The sequence below is a fragment of the Pogona vitticeps genome, chromosome 2 (genome assembly GCF_051106095.1).
Source record: "Pogona vitticeps strain Pit_001003342236 chromosome 2, PviZW2.1, whole genome shotgun sequence".
NCBI classification, from domain to species: Eukaryota; Metazoa; Chordata; class Lepidosauria; order Squamata; family Agamidae; genus Pogona; species Pogona vitticeps.
Window position 1 is genome coordinate 295,544,190 of NC_135784.1, and position 14,584 is coordinate 295,558,773.

Consider the following 14,584-nt stretch of genomic DNA (forward strand, 5'->3'; position numbering starts at 1 on the left):
TTCTTCTCCGATTACTTTCCATATGTGGCTTTCCTATGGGAAGATCAATCACCATTAGTCTATGATGTGTAGATCCTCCTTATTCAGAGGCACTATGCTTCTGAATATGAACTGAAGTAATAATAATAAAATGTCTAATAAAAATGTCTTTGAGTCCTTCCAGTGGAAAGCCTTTGAGGAACATGGTTGGGCTCTCTTAGGGGTATAGTACCAACTGGTAGTGGGCATTGGCCTCACCTCTTGCTTTGGTGTGTAACTCCCATCAGGAGATCAGTAGCCATCCTGCTTGGAACTGATGAGAGTTACACAAGAGGAGGACACCCTGTTGCAGAATTCTGTCTTGAAGAGTGGCATGGAAAAATTATGTCTGTTGTGGCTTGTACTGCCACTGGATTATTCTGATGCAGACACCATGGCAAGGGCTAAGGAGGTGGTGGCTGTATTTCCCAGACTGATTGGCACTGATCACCCTGATCCTTGATTGCAGGTGATTATCACATATTAACGAAAGTCAGTCTCTACTTTTAAACAACAGCAACAAAATGCAACCTATATGATTTAAAGAAATTGGTGGGCTGAAACTGTTCGAAGCAGCTTGTAAGCACATGCTGTAGGGATCCATTTTACGGGGGCCTTTTTAAATTACAGGTTTTTGGCATTTCATACAGTTTCCTTTCCTGAATCTTAAATCTGGAATTCATGAGTAGCAGCGGTGATGGTGGAGAATATCTAAATAGGTTATTGTTAGTGCCATCAAGACGCCTCCAATTTATGGTGAGTCTGTGGATGAACAATCTACAATGTGTAGAATAATCTACAATCCTCCAAAGGCTGTGGATTCCTAGATGGAGTCAATCTATCTCATATTTGATCTTCCCCTTTTCCTGCTGCCTTCAACCTCTCCCAACATGGTTGTCTTCTGATTTCTCGGCTGCTGCTCTCCCCTGGGATTGACGACTGAACCAAGATATACAAAATCTTTAACTATTTCAAGTCCTTCATGGTCAACATTAAGGTTGTGTAGTTCTGTTGTCATGATTTTTGGTCTGCAGTCCTGCTTGAACACTTCCATCTTTTTCACCAAAAATAATTTTAACTCATTGCTGCTTTCTGCTAGTAAGATGGTGTCATCTGCATAGCCTAAATTGTATCATTTTTTATGATAGAGATAAATGAGGTATAATTTAAATGAATGAAAGACATTTTTATCAACTCATTATGTTCATGTCTTATGCCTCTTTAAACCTCTATAGTCATGCTTGATTCCCCATTCTCTTGTTACATTTTCCCTCACTCTTTAAGGAGCTGCTGTCCAGTCCAATCATTGTCAAGGCTAAACATATCATGATAGGGTGTCAGGATCTCCCTGTTGTGTTTGAGCACCAGGCGGAGAATGGCTGATGCTTAGTTTTAACTTTGTCTCTTTACCTTGCTAAACAACAAAGCTCCAACCATTCATTATTGGCTAAATAGATCTTATTAGTTCAACACATATGCCCAAAGGTCTTCTTTTCTTGCAAAGGACTTAATAATTTCTAACTGTGGTTTCTTAGTCTTCAACCTCTTTTCTTAAGCCTGTATATCCAATGAATTGAAGCTCAGCTGAGATGAGATGGATGTGAGGTTGGTGGCTGGTATATCGGCCCATTCATCTTGACGAGGTTTTACTACACCTAAAGGAGTAAATTTGAAGTTTAAGGATACTAGGAGCACTAGTTGTATCTACAAAGCTTAGCTTGGGGCTGAACTAGACAATATTATTCGCACATAATTAGAAGGAGAGCTCTCGTAGGAGATAAAAGACATTTATTTTTCCTAGCACAAGCTTGCCTTATGTTATGTGTTGCATAGTGCAGTATCTTGTTGTTGTTTAGTCGTTAAGTCGTGTCTGACTCTTCGTGACCCCATGGACCAGAGCACACCAGGGCCTCCTGTCTTCCACTGCCTCCTGGAGTTGGGTCAAATTCATGTTGGTCGCTTTGATGATGTATTAGCCTTTGAAGTCCTAAATACCTCAGGGTCCCAATATCTTACAGACTGCCTTCTTATTGATGGCCTTTTTCCAGATTGCACAGCGCTTGGAAGTGGGCAGGTGGTGGCCAGAGAAAGGGCCTTTTTGGTAGTGGCTCCCAGAATTCCTTCTTCTGCTACCAAGCCTGACATTGTTGGGGCACCAAAAATGTTGGAAGTATTATTATTTTTCAGACTCTTTACTTTTTATCCCACCGCATACTGATTTTTTTATATTGTACTGCTTTACTGTCTTCTAGTCATTTTTTATGTCTAACCTGTGGTAAAAGTTGCCTGAGAATCCTGTTGGATTGGCATAAGATTAAGCATTAAATTGTACAAATAAGTAAAATATATAGTACCCTTTTTTCCTTATCCATTTCCCCATTTCTATGAAGCTCTTTCCAACTCTGTCTTTAGCCCTCCAGATGTTTCTCTCACACACTCCAATGACTGCATGAAGAAGACTAGTGCTATGCTAACTCCATATCACTGAGACTTCATGTACAGTGCAAACATCTGCAGGAAGGCTTCTGTGTGATCTTCAGTTTTGTACAATAGATGAAGAACTAATGTCTACATCAGTAATGTTTTTAGTCTCATATCTACATTTAGTCATTATCTGTTGTTCCATGTGCCTCTTCTTTCTCCACTCTGTGGTTTCCCCTTAATAAAATGAGATATGAATGTTCTTGCCAAGCAGTTGTTGCTTTGCCTGCATTAAGGCACACAGAAGGTGTAAAATAATTACAACAGAAGCTATTGCACAATTTTGGGACTCTTGGGTATATTTCATGCACTTTTATACAAAGCCCTGTGTTCTGCACGAAATACAAGGCTTACTGAGCAAAATACTGTACCTTTCCTTGCTAAGGTGATGGGGAAAATTGCTAATCCTTTTGCTCTCATGAAGGAATGAAAGTTCTCACAGCAGTTGCCAGTTTTTTCAACACAGTGTCCTGCCATGCTGAGACACCATTTCTTTTCAAGGATGAGAACATTTGTGAATATTTATTATATACCTTTTTGACATTGCCAAAGTAAGAGACAATGGCAAAATTGCCAGGGATTGAAAGGGGACCTGGGTTGCTGACATTGTGGTAGTTAGCTAGTAGGTGCTCTCCACCACTTACTTTCACTTGAGATTGTTCCAGCTGGAATCTTTCAAATCGGAGTTTTCAGAGCTTATCAGAGAACAAAAAGAGGCCCACATACACTTAACAGCTCCATGTGATGAGAGCAGGTACATACAGTATTTCAAGTTGGGAGTGCAACCTGTGGCCCTCCAGACATTGCTAGAATGCCACTTCCATCAGTTGCGGCCATTTTATAGCCAATGGTAACGAATGCTGGGAACTGCAGCCTGAATATCAGGATTTGGGAGTCTTCTTGCTCTTTCCACTGAATCGGAACCTGGAGCTTTACCCCCAAATCCTGCCCAAAGTCCACTGCTGGGTATGGGAATTCTCCGGCAGTTTCCACTGCTCTGAAAATGTTGTATGTTTTCATCCATTACACACACTGCTGGAGTTTCTTTTCTCGAACTGATCTGTCAGTGTCCTCTCTTGGCAATCTTCATACCCTTCCTTTGGCAAACTCTTTTGCAGATTATAAATTCTAACGCAAACCGTTCTTTAGGAATGGTCTGTGCAACACAGTTGATAATGACATTCTGGATAAAGAAGTGTAGAAAAAATTATTTCAGCTTTTCAGTAAGTCCTGCTGATTTTGCTTCGTTTTTATTTTTTATTTTTCAGCTTCTGCTGTTTTGAAAGGATGTCTCCCCCCCCTTCTCCCTTCTTAAGATATTCAAGGAGGATCGCAGCTTTTATTAGGTTAGAAGGTAAATTCTCCTGACCTACTTTCCTTGGTCTTTAAAATAATCAAATCCCTAACTCGAGAAATGATAATATAATCCTTAACTTGAAAGATAATATAATCCTTAACTCAAAAGATAACATTTGCCACAACATGTTGAAAGGCAAAAAATGATATTCAGTGGCTAGGCATTGTTACTTTTTGAAATCTGCCACTAATCAGATTTCTTTGATTGCTTCTTTGTGAAGGAAAGTGAGGGATGCTGTTTTGTGCATGAAAATTAAAATGCAAATATCCTCACAATTAGGTTCTACTCTTCCCATTTCTTTCTTGACCAAAGCTTTACTTTGATGTTCGGCTCTCTTGTTCAGGTATTTCTTCAGACATCCGTTCCATATGTTCTTTAGTAATCTTACGGCACAGTTACACTATTGAAATAAACCGGGTAATGGATTGTGTTTTTTAATTTGGTTTAAAGTCACATGGTAGTCTTGAAGTTTTTCGGGTTGGTGTGTGCATCCTCTTGGGAAAACTTTTAATCCACAGTTTTAAATTGTGTTGTGTATAGGTCGAGGAAGCTACATGGGCTTCTAATTGTTAAATTCGAGGCTTTATCCTGAGCCGACTTTCCCATTCACAGGCTGCCTCTCACAGCCAGTAGCCACTGCCATCTTTGGCTGAAAAAGGCCAGAAACATTTTGACTACACCTGCACTTTTAGGCTTGTGAAGGTGGGTGATACACAGGGAGGGAGCAGGGAAGGCATGCCAGTGAGTGCAAACCCCACAGGCATAATTTAGACCTACAGATATGCCAAAACAATTGAAAATAAATTGCTTTCACTAGTGATTTAAAAAACCAACCGTCTCGCATCCAGCTGTTTTGACATATAAAGCCCTAAACAGCTTGGGCCCTGAATACCTGAAGGACTGCCTCCTTCCATATGAGCCTAACCGGCAGTTAAGATCTAGCCAGGGGGCCCTTTTGAAAGAGCCGTTCCCTCAAGGAGGTAAGAGAGAGGGCTTGTACACAAAAGGCCTTCTTTGCAGCTGCCCCCCAGACTATGGAATGCCCTCCCGACTGAGATTTGTCTGGCGCCAATGCTGATGACATTTTGGTGCCAGATCAAAACCTTCCTGTTCCAGAAGGCTTTTAATTGAAATAAAATCAACTGTGGGTCCTGATGGCAATTTTTAGACTTTATATTTTAATTTTTTTAGCTTTTTAACTATATTTCAATTGTTGTAAGCTACCCAGAGTCCTTTGGGTAGTGTGGGCAGCATATAAGTTAAGTTAACTAAAATAAATAAAGTACCTCATTTTCCAAACAAAAAAAGGACAGGCAACCCCCCCCTTCCTTGTGCATTGTGTAGTCATGTTTTAAAAATCAAATTTCAAACATGCTAAACCTAGTTCAAATACAGGGCTATGTCCACATCTAACTGTGCTACCCTACTACCCTTACAGCAAGGTTTTGCAGTGTTCACTTCTTTCTTCTATAAGAGTCAGAGCACACATTAAGGAAAATGAATATTTCATGCTGTTACAGTGCTATACCTCTAGGCACACAATTCTTCTGTCTTGTGTACCCGAGTCATTAGATATACAAATAAAGCCATGTTGTCTGCCTGTAGACAGTTACAAAACTGAAGTAATTCGTCAGTTGAGGACTGAGGACAGCTGCTGTCAGAATAAACAAAACAAAACAAAATCAAAACTGCAATAATTAACCAGAAAAAGCACAAAAGCTAGAAAACTACAGATTATTCTATTAAACAAACTCTAGACTCCTACAAGTTCTAGGGCTATCCTCTAGGAAATTTTAGAAATCCGACGAGATCTCTAGGAGGATTTGAAAGATGGATGACAAAGGAATGATAAATGATTGAAGGCAACATAACTCATACAAATGCTATTAAAACATCTAAACTTATTATTCAGCCTTAAACCATTACAGTATAAAGTTAGCCTTTATTCAGCCTTGAACCATTATAAAGTTAGGTTACAGACCTTATATGGAAAAGTGTGTGGTTTTTTAAAAACATTGACTAGGGACAAAGGGTGAGTGCAAAAAAAAATGGGAATATGAAGCTCTTCTTATGTATTACTAATATGTAAGGTGTTTTCCTTGAGCCTGCTCACATGGAGCTCAAAAGAAACGTCTCATCACTTGTTGAGATTTCTTGGCGGGTAACAATACTCAAAGTGCAAATGATGGATAAAGGAGATATAAGATATACCCATGCCCTTTCTTCAAGACAGATGCTCACAATCTGGTACATAATGTGTGCATAGAGCTTCATAGTCTGTTTTATTTTATTTAGATTTTTAAAAATTTGGAACCGTTGACTGGTGCATGCCTTTGTATCACTAGGTATTTTAACATACAACACAGAGTATATTAACTTGTTTTCCAGAGCTCCCTCCATTAGTATCTTAATTACCTGGCTTAACTAGGAACGCCTTCTCCCACCAAGATCTACCTGTGTCACTCGCGCGAGCCAGGAGGTGAGGCTAAGGAGCCTAACGCCGAGAGAGGCCGGAAAGGAAAAGACCAGAAATCGGGCCTTCTCAGCGGTGGCTCCTCGCCTTTGGAACAACTTACCCCCTGAGATTCGTGCGGCTCCCTCACTGGGCATTTTTAAGAAACAACTAAAAACACTGATGTATAGGCAGGCCTTCCCAACAGAAAACCCTTGACGATTTTTTCTTCTATTTTGTTTTCTATCTTTACTATGTTCTACCTGTAATGTTGTAAAAATTATATCATTGTTTTTATTGTAAGCCGCCTAGAGTGGTCGAATACGATCAGATAGGCGGGATAGAAATAACATAAGTAAAATAAAAAAATAAAAATAACATCGCTTCCCCACTTAGAAGCAACACTTTTCTTGTTTATATAAATACATCAACATCAATGTCCAAGTGAAGATGAGTTCTTTAGCTATTGTTGCATCAAATATTAAGATGGCATGATGTGAATTCTGTGAATGTTATTCAGTGGACCAAGGTAACTTTTACTCTATCTAAGGACGGTATTACTATCAAGGAATGTCGTGATAGATTCAGATATGGCATTGTGCCGTGCATCCTTTTCTGTCACTTGGTGGTGAAAAACCACCACAAGATTTCTAGTAGGTTCCAAAAGATTCAGGAACTCTAAAAAAAAAAAAAAAAAAAAAAAAAAATTGGTACAAAGCAGGTATGAATGCCCTCTGGATGTTGCAGGGGAATTTCCATTATGAAGAGTGCTTGACAGGGAACTTACAATATTAATTGTGACACTTGAAGACATAACATAATTTTATTTGTTTGTTTATTCAATATCTAATCCTGCCCTTGCCGGAACCCCAGGAGGCTCACAATATTAATTAAAATTAATACAGCTAAAAAGAGAATAAGCTGCAATATGAAAACACAATCAAACAGGTAACTGTATTAAAGATAAGCAATGTACGGTAAATACCATTTAAACACACAAAATAAGAAGATGAAGAAAATGTAGCATCCACCGAAAGGTCTGTCTAAACAGAGAGAGCTTTGTCTGCTGGCCTAAGGAGAACTGAGGTGACTTTACTTGGAAAGCAGTTTTTTACCGTTCAGGAGCAGCCAACAAGAAAGTTGTTTTTTGTGTCCCCTCACACATTCCTGTGAGAGTAGTGGAACTAAGAAAAAGCTTTTCCTGAAGATTGCAAGACCTCAGCAGATTCACATGAGAAGATAATGGTGCTTCCACACTGTAGAGTCATAACTACCCTGTTTCCCCCAAAATAAGACCTAACCTGAAAATAAGCCCTAGTATGATTTTTAAGGGTACTTGTAATATAAGCCCTACCCCCAAAATAACTCTGCCCTCCAGCATTGTGGAGCAACCAGAAGAAAATGGCATGACTGTATTTGAATGTAGATTGTGGTACATTAAAAAAAAAATCCCCTGAAAATATACCCTAGTGCATTTTTTGGAGCAAAAATAAATATAAGAACCTGCCTTACTTGGGGGGAAATACCGTAGCCCTATTAATTGTTTCTGGAAATGGACCAACAGCCAGTGAAGTTGTTCATGTAGCAATAGATTTCTATTTCCATAACCAGCAAGGGTAGGATTTTTGGATTTTCTGGATTATGAAAACCCAATTTCTTCCATTCTCTGGGTTCTACGTACCTTACAGACACCTTAGAGATCATAAATCTGATACCTGGGAGAAGAGCATCTATGGAAAGACTTTGAGGCTTAGTGCCACACCCCCCCCCCATGTTTCTTGCTCAGAGAGAAAACTCGTAGCTAGTACTGCAACAGGAACCTTGGGTGCAGCTTAGCTTTGCCTCAAAGCCTTCCAATTTAAGCCTTCCTCCCAGGTGTGTCACATTTACTGTAGGTTCTATAAGGTCTCAGAAAGGTTGAGAAAAGTCCCAGCATGGAGAATTATGGTATTTGTGCTTCAGATAATAACCCTAATAACCAGCTGCAGTTAGCAACATGGCTGCAGTATTTCGGTAGCTACTGAACTTTCTGACTTCTTTCCAGAAGCAGCCCCAGGTAGGGCACGCTACAAGAATCTAAGAGGAAGACAAAGGGCAGGTTTGGGATGATCTTTTTGATAAAATGAAGGCATTTTCCTGTTTCTCTTTGCAGAATCCATTTTGCTCACAGAATGAGCTCATATCATGGTGTAGACACCTGCCTAATCTTTGTTTTCTTTTTTCCAAGGTTAAGAAAGCCTTGCTTATTACAGTACTGTAACTACTTTCAGCTGGGTTCCTGTGGGAATAAGCAAATGTACCAAAGTGCTAGAAATTCTGGCATTGATATCTTTAACCAGTCAGTTTGATTAGGTTTGTTGTGGTATACAAGTGTTTTTTCATATAAAAGCTATCTTCACCACTTGTCTCACTCTTGACTTTTGTTTCTATTGCTTTAGGTCATTTTCTTGTGTGGTCTCTATAATTTTATATACATATGGATAGCTAGCTTAGCTTTCTCACTTTCTGCATGTTATATGCATTTCCCTAATGTCATTCTAGTTCTCAGTATATCTTGTTCCCTCTTTCTCTTCCTTCTAAATAAACTTACTTCCTTACACCATGTGTGTATGAACATCATTCATGGAAGCCTTGGTACCAGTTCCAGCCTTTTCTAGTTATTCTGGTTAATGGTTTCAGCCTAAAAGCTCTGAAAAGGATAAGTTGCTTGCTTGTAACTTCAGTTTTTCAAGAGGTCATCAAAGAACCATGGGCACATGATTATACTTTGTCTTCATAGAATCATAGGAACATCCTTTAAGCTCTGTGGCTTCCTGGGCCAGATGGAGTTGGACAGAAAGGTACTGTACAAGTTTACCTTGCAGAATTGTTGTTAAACCCTGGGTCCTTTTGGCTGCAATTTGGGCTTTATCCCTGGATTATCCTATTCTCTGGTCTGGCTAAACACATGGAAGAGAGTAAGGACACACTCATTGAAATGTCTCTAGTAGTGCCTTCAGCACATTAAAGGGGGAGAGGTAGTTTCCCCCACTGCCACTGGTGTATATTAACAAATAATGCACTAGGCTTCTGTTTCCTTTTTACACCAGAAGATTAATTGCATAATTTGCACCACTTGCCACATTAGTTGGGAGATTCTGGGAGCTGCTGCTCCAAAATATAAATGCTTCCAAGCTCATTGTGTTGTATCTGCTGTAGTTGTATGGCCCATTCCCAAAGGGAATAGTATTGCACAGGTAACAGAGAAACCTGCGTTCACCTAATCGTCTCTCTGTGTTGGCCCTGAGTGAGGGAAAAGGACCAGCCCAGAGTTGGTGGGAGTCAGACTGCAAGAAAGCAGAAATGCTTCTAGGAAAGTTTTAGTTACAATCTAGTTGACTGATTATTTGGTTCTATTTTGAGTTGCTTGTAATGTAGGTTTGCTCTTCATTAGGAGGCTGCACACACAGCTTCTCTCATTGTCTTGTAAATGTTTGTCAAAACAGAGTTGATTGGTGTATTCTCAGCGCTTGGGAAGACAGCCTCCCTTAATTAGTCAGCAGCCTGGAAATAACAAGATCCTTTTAAAAGTTTTCTTTATTTCACTCACTAGGAAAGAGATGAAATTCATTCTTTTTAAATTAAGGAAATCTTTGGAGGTGGTTGCTCGGCCCAGCGAGAAATCTTGGCCCAATACTGTTAGGTACAAGGGAGTTTGGAAACCTTTTCTTGGTTCTGATCCAGCAGCTTGGCTGCTGCTGTTTCAGGAAATACAAGCCATTAGGAAGCCACTGGCTTTTATCTCTCTGGACTGGCACAGGGTACAGTATAGGATCCTCCCAATAAATTAAGGATTGCAAGAAATGAGTAATGTGACTTTCCCTGCATTGCAAGTTTAGGCTTGTTTACTCATCTCAGGCATCTTACAGCATGGCTTCTCACTCTTGGGAAGGTCACATGGATTATTCTAGTGGTAAAATGACTCATTCAGAAATTAATCTGTTGTAACATTTGCATCCAGGAACACATATCTATTGGACTATATTATGTTTTAAGTATTTTCAGCATCTGACATAGCTTTAATTAGTCCAGCTTAGGTAAGAGATATTTCTCCAGCCCTCTTTCTGAAATCAATTCCATTTATGCTCTTCTATTACTATAGGCCTTTGCTTTGTATTTTAGACTCATCTTTCCCATCTTATTTCCATTTGACCAAATGATGTCACTTCCTGTTTTACAACAGAGTTGGGCAACTGGTGGGTGCCCAGATGATTTTTTTTGTACTGTATCTCCCATCAGTCCTAACCAGCAGAGATGATGGAGAGGGGTGAAAGGAGCTGTACCCTAATAACATAAGACAAATTATATGTTGTCCTTCTTTGCTTTGTAACATTGCAAAACATGAGCTCTGTGCATCCCTTCTGGCAATAATTTCCACATTATTGGTGCAACGTCTCCTTATATATGATGCAGACATACCTATGTTTCCTTTCCTTGAATGTTACGGCCAGTCTTCCTCAAGATCCAGCAAGTCTGAGCAGTAATGCTGCATTTAATCTAAAACAGTCTCCAAAGTTTTTCAGCTAAGAGGTCATTCTCATTTCTGTAGATCTTTGCAGTTTACTTTACCTTGAACTATCAGTGGTAGCAATCTGTATTGCTAATGTCCCATTATGTGGCCAAAGTATTTCAGTTTTCAGCGTTCAATATATTTTATGCTATCTTGGTTTTTATTCATGCAACTTAGTGTTTCTTTACTGGTCATCTTCTTGATCCGAGAAATTCTTAGCATCCTGCAATAAATACACATTTCAAATGCTTCTGCTTTTCTTTATCAGCCTAGCGAGGAGCGCTAAAATACATAATTAAAAACAAAAGCCATAAGAAAACATAAAAACCAATCGATTTAAAAATAGAAGAGTCCCCAGAAATAGCACCTAAGAAGTTAACCCCCTTTGACAGCAGACCAGATTATATGGCAAAAGCTGCCTTTAATTAAAAGGGCTTTGCTTACTGAGTAGCAAAAAGTGTTCCTTGTGTCCCCACCAGACATAACCTCTGATACTGACGAGAATCAGAGAAGAGCCTCCCTAGAAGCTCATAACTAGCACTTTGAGTTTTACCCAGAAATATACCAGTAGCCAGTGAAGGTGTCATAACCAGAGAGACACATGTTCTCTGTAACTAAGGCTAGTCAACAGTCTGGTGGCAGCCTTCTTGGACCAGCTGAAGTTTCCCAACACTTTGTAATGGCAACTCCAAACTAAGGACATTGTAGTAGTCCAAACAGGATGTAATCAGGCATCTGTCAACTTGGCCAGATCAGATATCTTAAGAAAGGGAGTAGTGAACATGATGCAAGTGAGGATTGCAAGAAATGAGTAAGTTGTACTTTCTTGTGGCAGTGGTGAGGGTCATCATGGGGGTTATGTCATGTTACATGCCATCAAGTCAGAACTGACTTATAGTGACCCTAATAGAGCTTTCAGGGTAAGTGAGATATTTAAGGAGTGACTTTACCAATTCCACATTTCCAGTGAGTTTCCATGGCTGGGCAGGGATTTTAATCCAGGCCTCCTGGGTCCTAGCCGGCTACTCTGTCCACTACACCACACTGGGCCTGGGGGAAAAAATTCCCTGCTCCATTGCACCTACCCTCACTCCTTTATCCAGAGTGGAGAGTTTTAGCCCAGGGCAAATTTGAAAGGAAAGCTAAATATAATAGGCTGAGGAAAGCAGGATAAGAGTGCACCTCATTTAATGAAGTACTATTGTTTGACTGGTTTTCTAGGCCAGTGTAAGTGGCCAAGAGAGACTGTTTGTGGTTGCTTTGAAGGTTGTAATACGAATACCTAGCTATTACAACACATACTTAGCTAAGCTCTTTGAGACTGCCTGCAGGCAGCCTGGCCAGATAATGTTAGCTAAGCTTTAAGTATGTGAAGCATCCCATTCATAAGAATTAAAAAGGCAATTAGTACATATCTGGGGAAGCATTGATCTTTCTGTTTCTTGACAATAAGGAAAGGATAAGTGGATTTCAGGAAAGAGACTGTAGGGTGTTTCACACATTATATAGCACCAATCCAGGTACATACTCTATTCCTCAGAGTGTTCATATGGAGGGGGGGGGGCTCTGTGCCTAAACTGAGTGTTCTGATGAACCATGGAAGGGGGGGGGATACTTCCACAATAGAGTCCTTGTGTAATGTTTAGAAAACACTACTTGAATTTGTAGTGATATATGGAAGTGAGAACTGGACCATAAAGAAAGAAGAATTGATGCCTTTGAACTGTGGTGCTGGAGGAGGCTCTTGAGAGTCCCCTGGACTGCAAGGAGAACAAACCTATCAATTCAAAAGGAAATCAACCCTGAGTGCTCACTGGAAGGACAGATCCTGAAGCTGAGGCTCCAGTACTTTGGCCATCTCATGAGAAGATTCCTTGGAAAAGACCTTGATGTTAGGAAAGTGTGAAGGCAAGAAGAGAAGGGGACAACAGAGGATGAGATGGTTGGACAGTGTCATCGAAGCTACCAGAATGAATTTGACACAACTCCGGGAGGCAGTGGAAGACAGGAGGGCCTGGCGTGCTCTGGTCCATGGGGTCACGAAGAGTCAGACACGACTAAACGACAACACTTGAATTCTTGATATGTGTTTTTAAAGAAAGGGCTTACCAGTTAAGAAATGTAGGAGAACACTCTCTCGGTCTGAGACATGGGATGGCTGCTAGCAGTCTGAATAGACAACACACAATTAGATGCAGACATGAGGGAAATTACCTGTGGAATTCCATAGCCAACCGCTATATTTCACCAATAATATAATGGTGGCTTTGCCTCTCTGATTGCGGAAGTACCGCTCAAAATAGCTAATACTACAATTAAAAAAACCCACACCCGAACACAACAACCTCAATGTACTGTTAACTGTTGCCCATCTAGACGGTTCCAGTTTTTAATGGCACCCTGATTTGGCTACAGTGTGGGCTTTGCTCAACCCACAGTAAAAAAAAAATCAGTGAATGTAGAATTTATTAAAAGAAAGCATTGTTATTGTCAGTGTTGCTCCAGTGAAGATTTATTAGAGAATTTATCTCCAATTTGGTGCCCTCGAAATGTGTTATACTATACAGTAGTTCCTATTATCCACATCTAGAATAGCCAATAGTCTTACTGAGAAATGATGGAGTTGTAATCGAAGACATCTGGAGGCACCATGTACTGTGACAGTGTGTTAGAATAGCAGATTAAGAAGAACATACAACACTTTTCATCTGCCACAGGAAGTACCTGTGAAATAATGGAGCAGCAGATATTTTTCTTTTAATTATTTTTAATTTTTAGTGACTCTTAGTTCATAATTCCAGTATCTGAGCAGGGGAAGAAAATTCTCTTGATATCCATTTAATCTCTTGTTCTGTTTTAAATACACCAGGTTATGTCAATTTAAATATGCGCACTGTTTCTGATTTCTAAGCCCCCCTGAGGACCAGTACTTTAAACCATATAATACAGCTCAATCTGGATGAGTTAATTAATTTCTTCTTTTAAAAAAAATTGGGGTCCGTTTTTCCTTTGCTGATCTCATAAATAAGCTTCTGAATTTTTTACTGAGTAGCATGAAAGGCTTGCAGCCTGTAATAACTCTCTAGGTGTTCTAGCTTATGCTAAATGCCTCTACTGTCTGGACTGTAAATGTACAGTTGACACGAGCTGTACTTTCTTCCTGTCCAATTAAAGTACTTAATTAAATCTTCCTTTTAAAAAAGAAGCCTGCATTTCTTCATGACCGAAGTGTGATTGGCTGGCTTCTCTAAGATCTCTTTGCATTCTCCCCACCTCCATCAAAGTCGTCCAGAATCTAGTAGGTTCATAGTAAGCATAGCATTCATGTGTGCCAGTTGTATTAGTTATTTGTGGATGTCCCTTTACATCTGATGTTAAAAAAAATTCTTTGACCAATGGTTCTTAAAGTTAGAACTCTATTACAGAGAGCGCAAGCGAGAATACAGTGGTGCCCCGCAAGGCTGTTAATTTGCTCCGCGAAAATCGCTATTTTGCGAAAACATCATCTTGCGAAATGCAGTTCCCCATTGGAATGCACTGAAACCTATTTAATGCGTTCCAATGGGGAAAAATCATCGTTGTTTTATAAAAAGCGCCCGTAGGAAAACCATTTTGTGAAGCGCAGATCAGCTGTCAAAATCGCTGTCTTGTGAAAAAACGGTCCCGAAAACACCCATTTTGCGAGTTACGGACCTAGCTGTCAAAATTGTCGTCTTGCGAAAAATGG

General features: G+C 39.9%; 1 protein-coding gene across 5 annotated transcripts in view; it reads left to right on the forward strand.

The window, feature by feature from the left end:
• The window catches only part of PDZD2 (PDZ domain containing 2), a 202,559-nt gene that overhangs the window by 54,784 nt on the left and 133,191 nt on the right, over positions 1–14,584 (forward strand). Inside the window, exon 1 of one of the 5 annotated variants that reach the window (XM_020804899.3) lies at positions 8,280–8,364. The exons of the other annotated variants lie outside the window; for them this stretch is intronic. The gene's annotated coding sequence lies outside the window, so the exon portion shown is untranslated. Of the gene's footprint in view, positions 1–8,279; positions 8,365–14,584 lie in introns of those variants that run through there. 5 annotated transcript variants of the gene reach the window in all.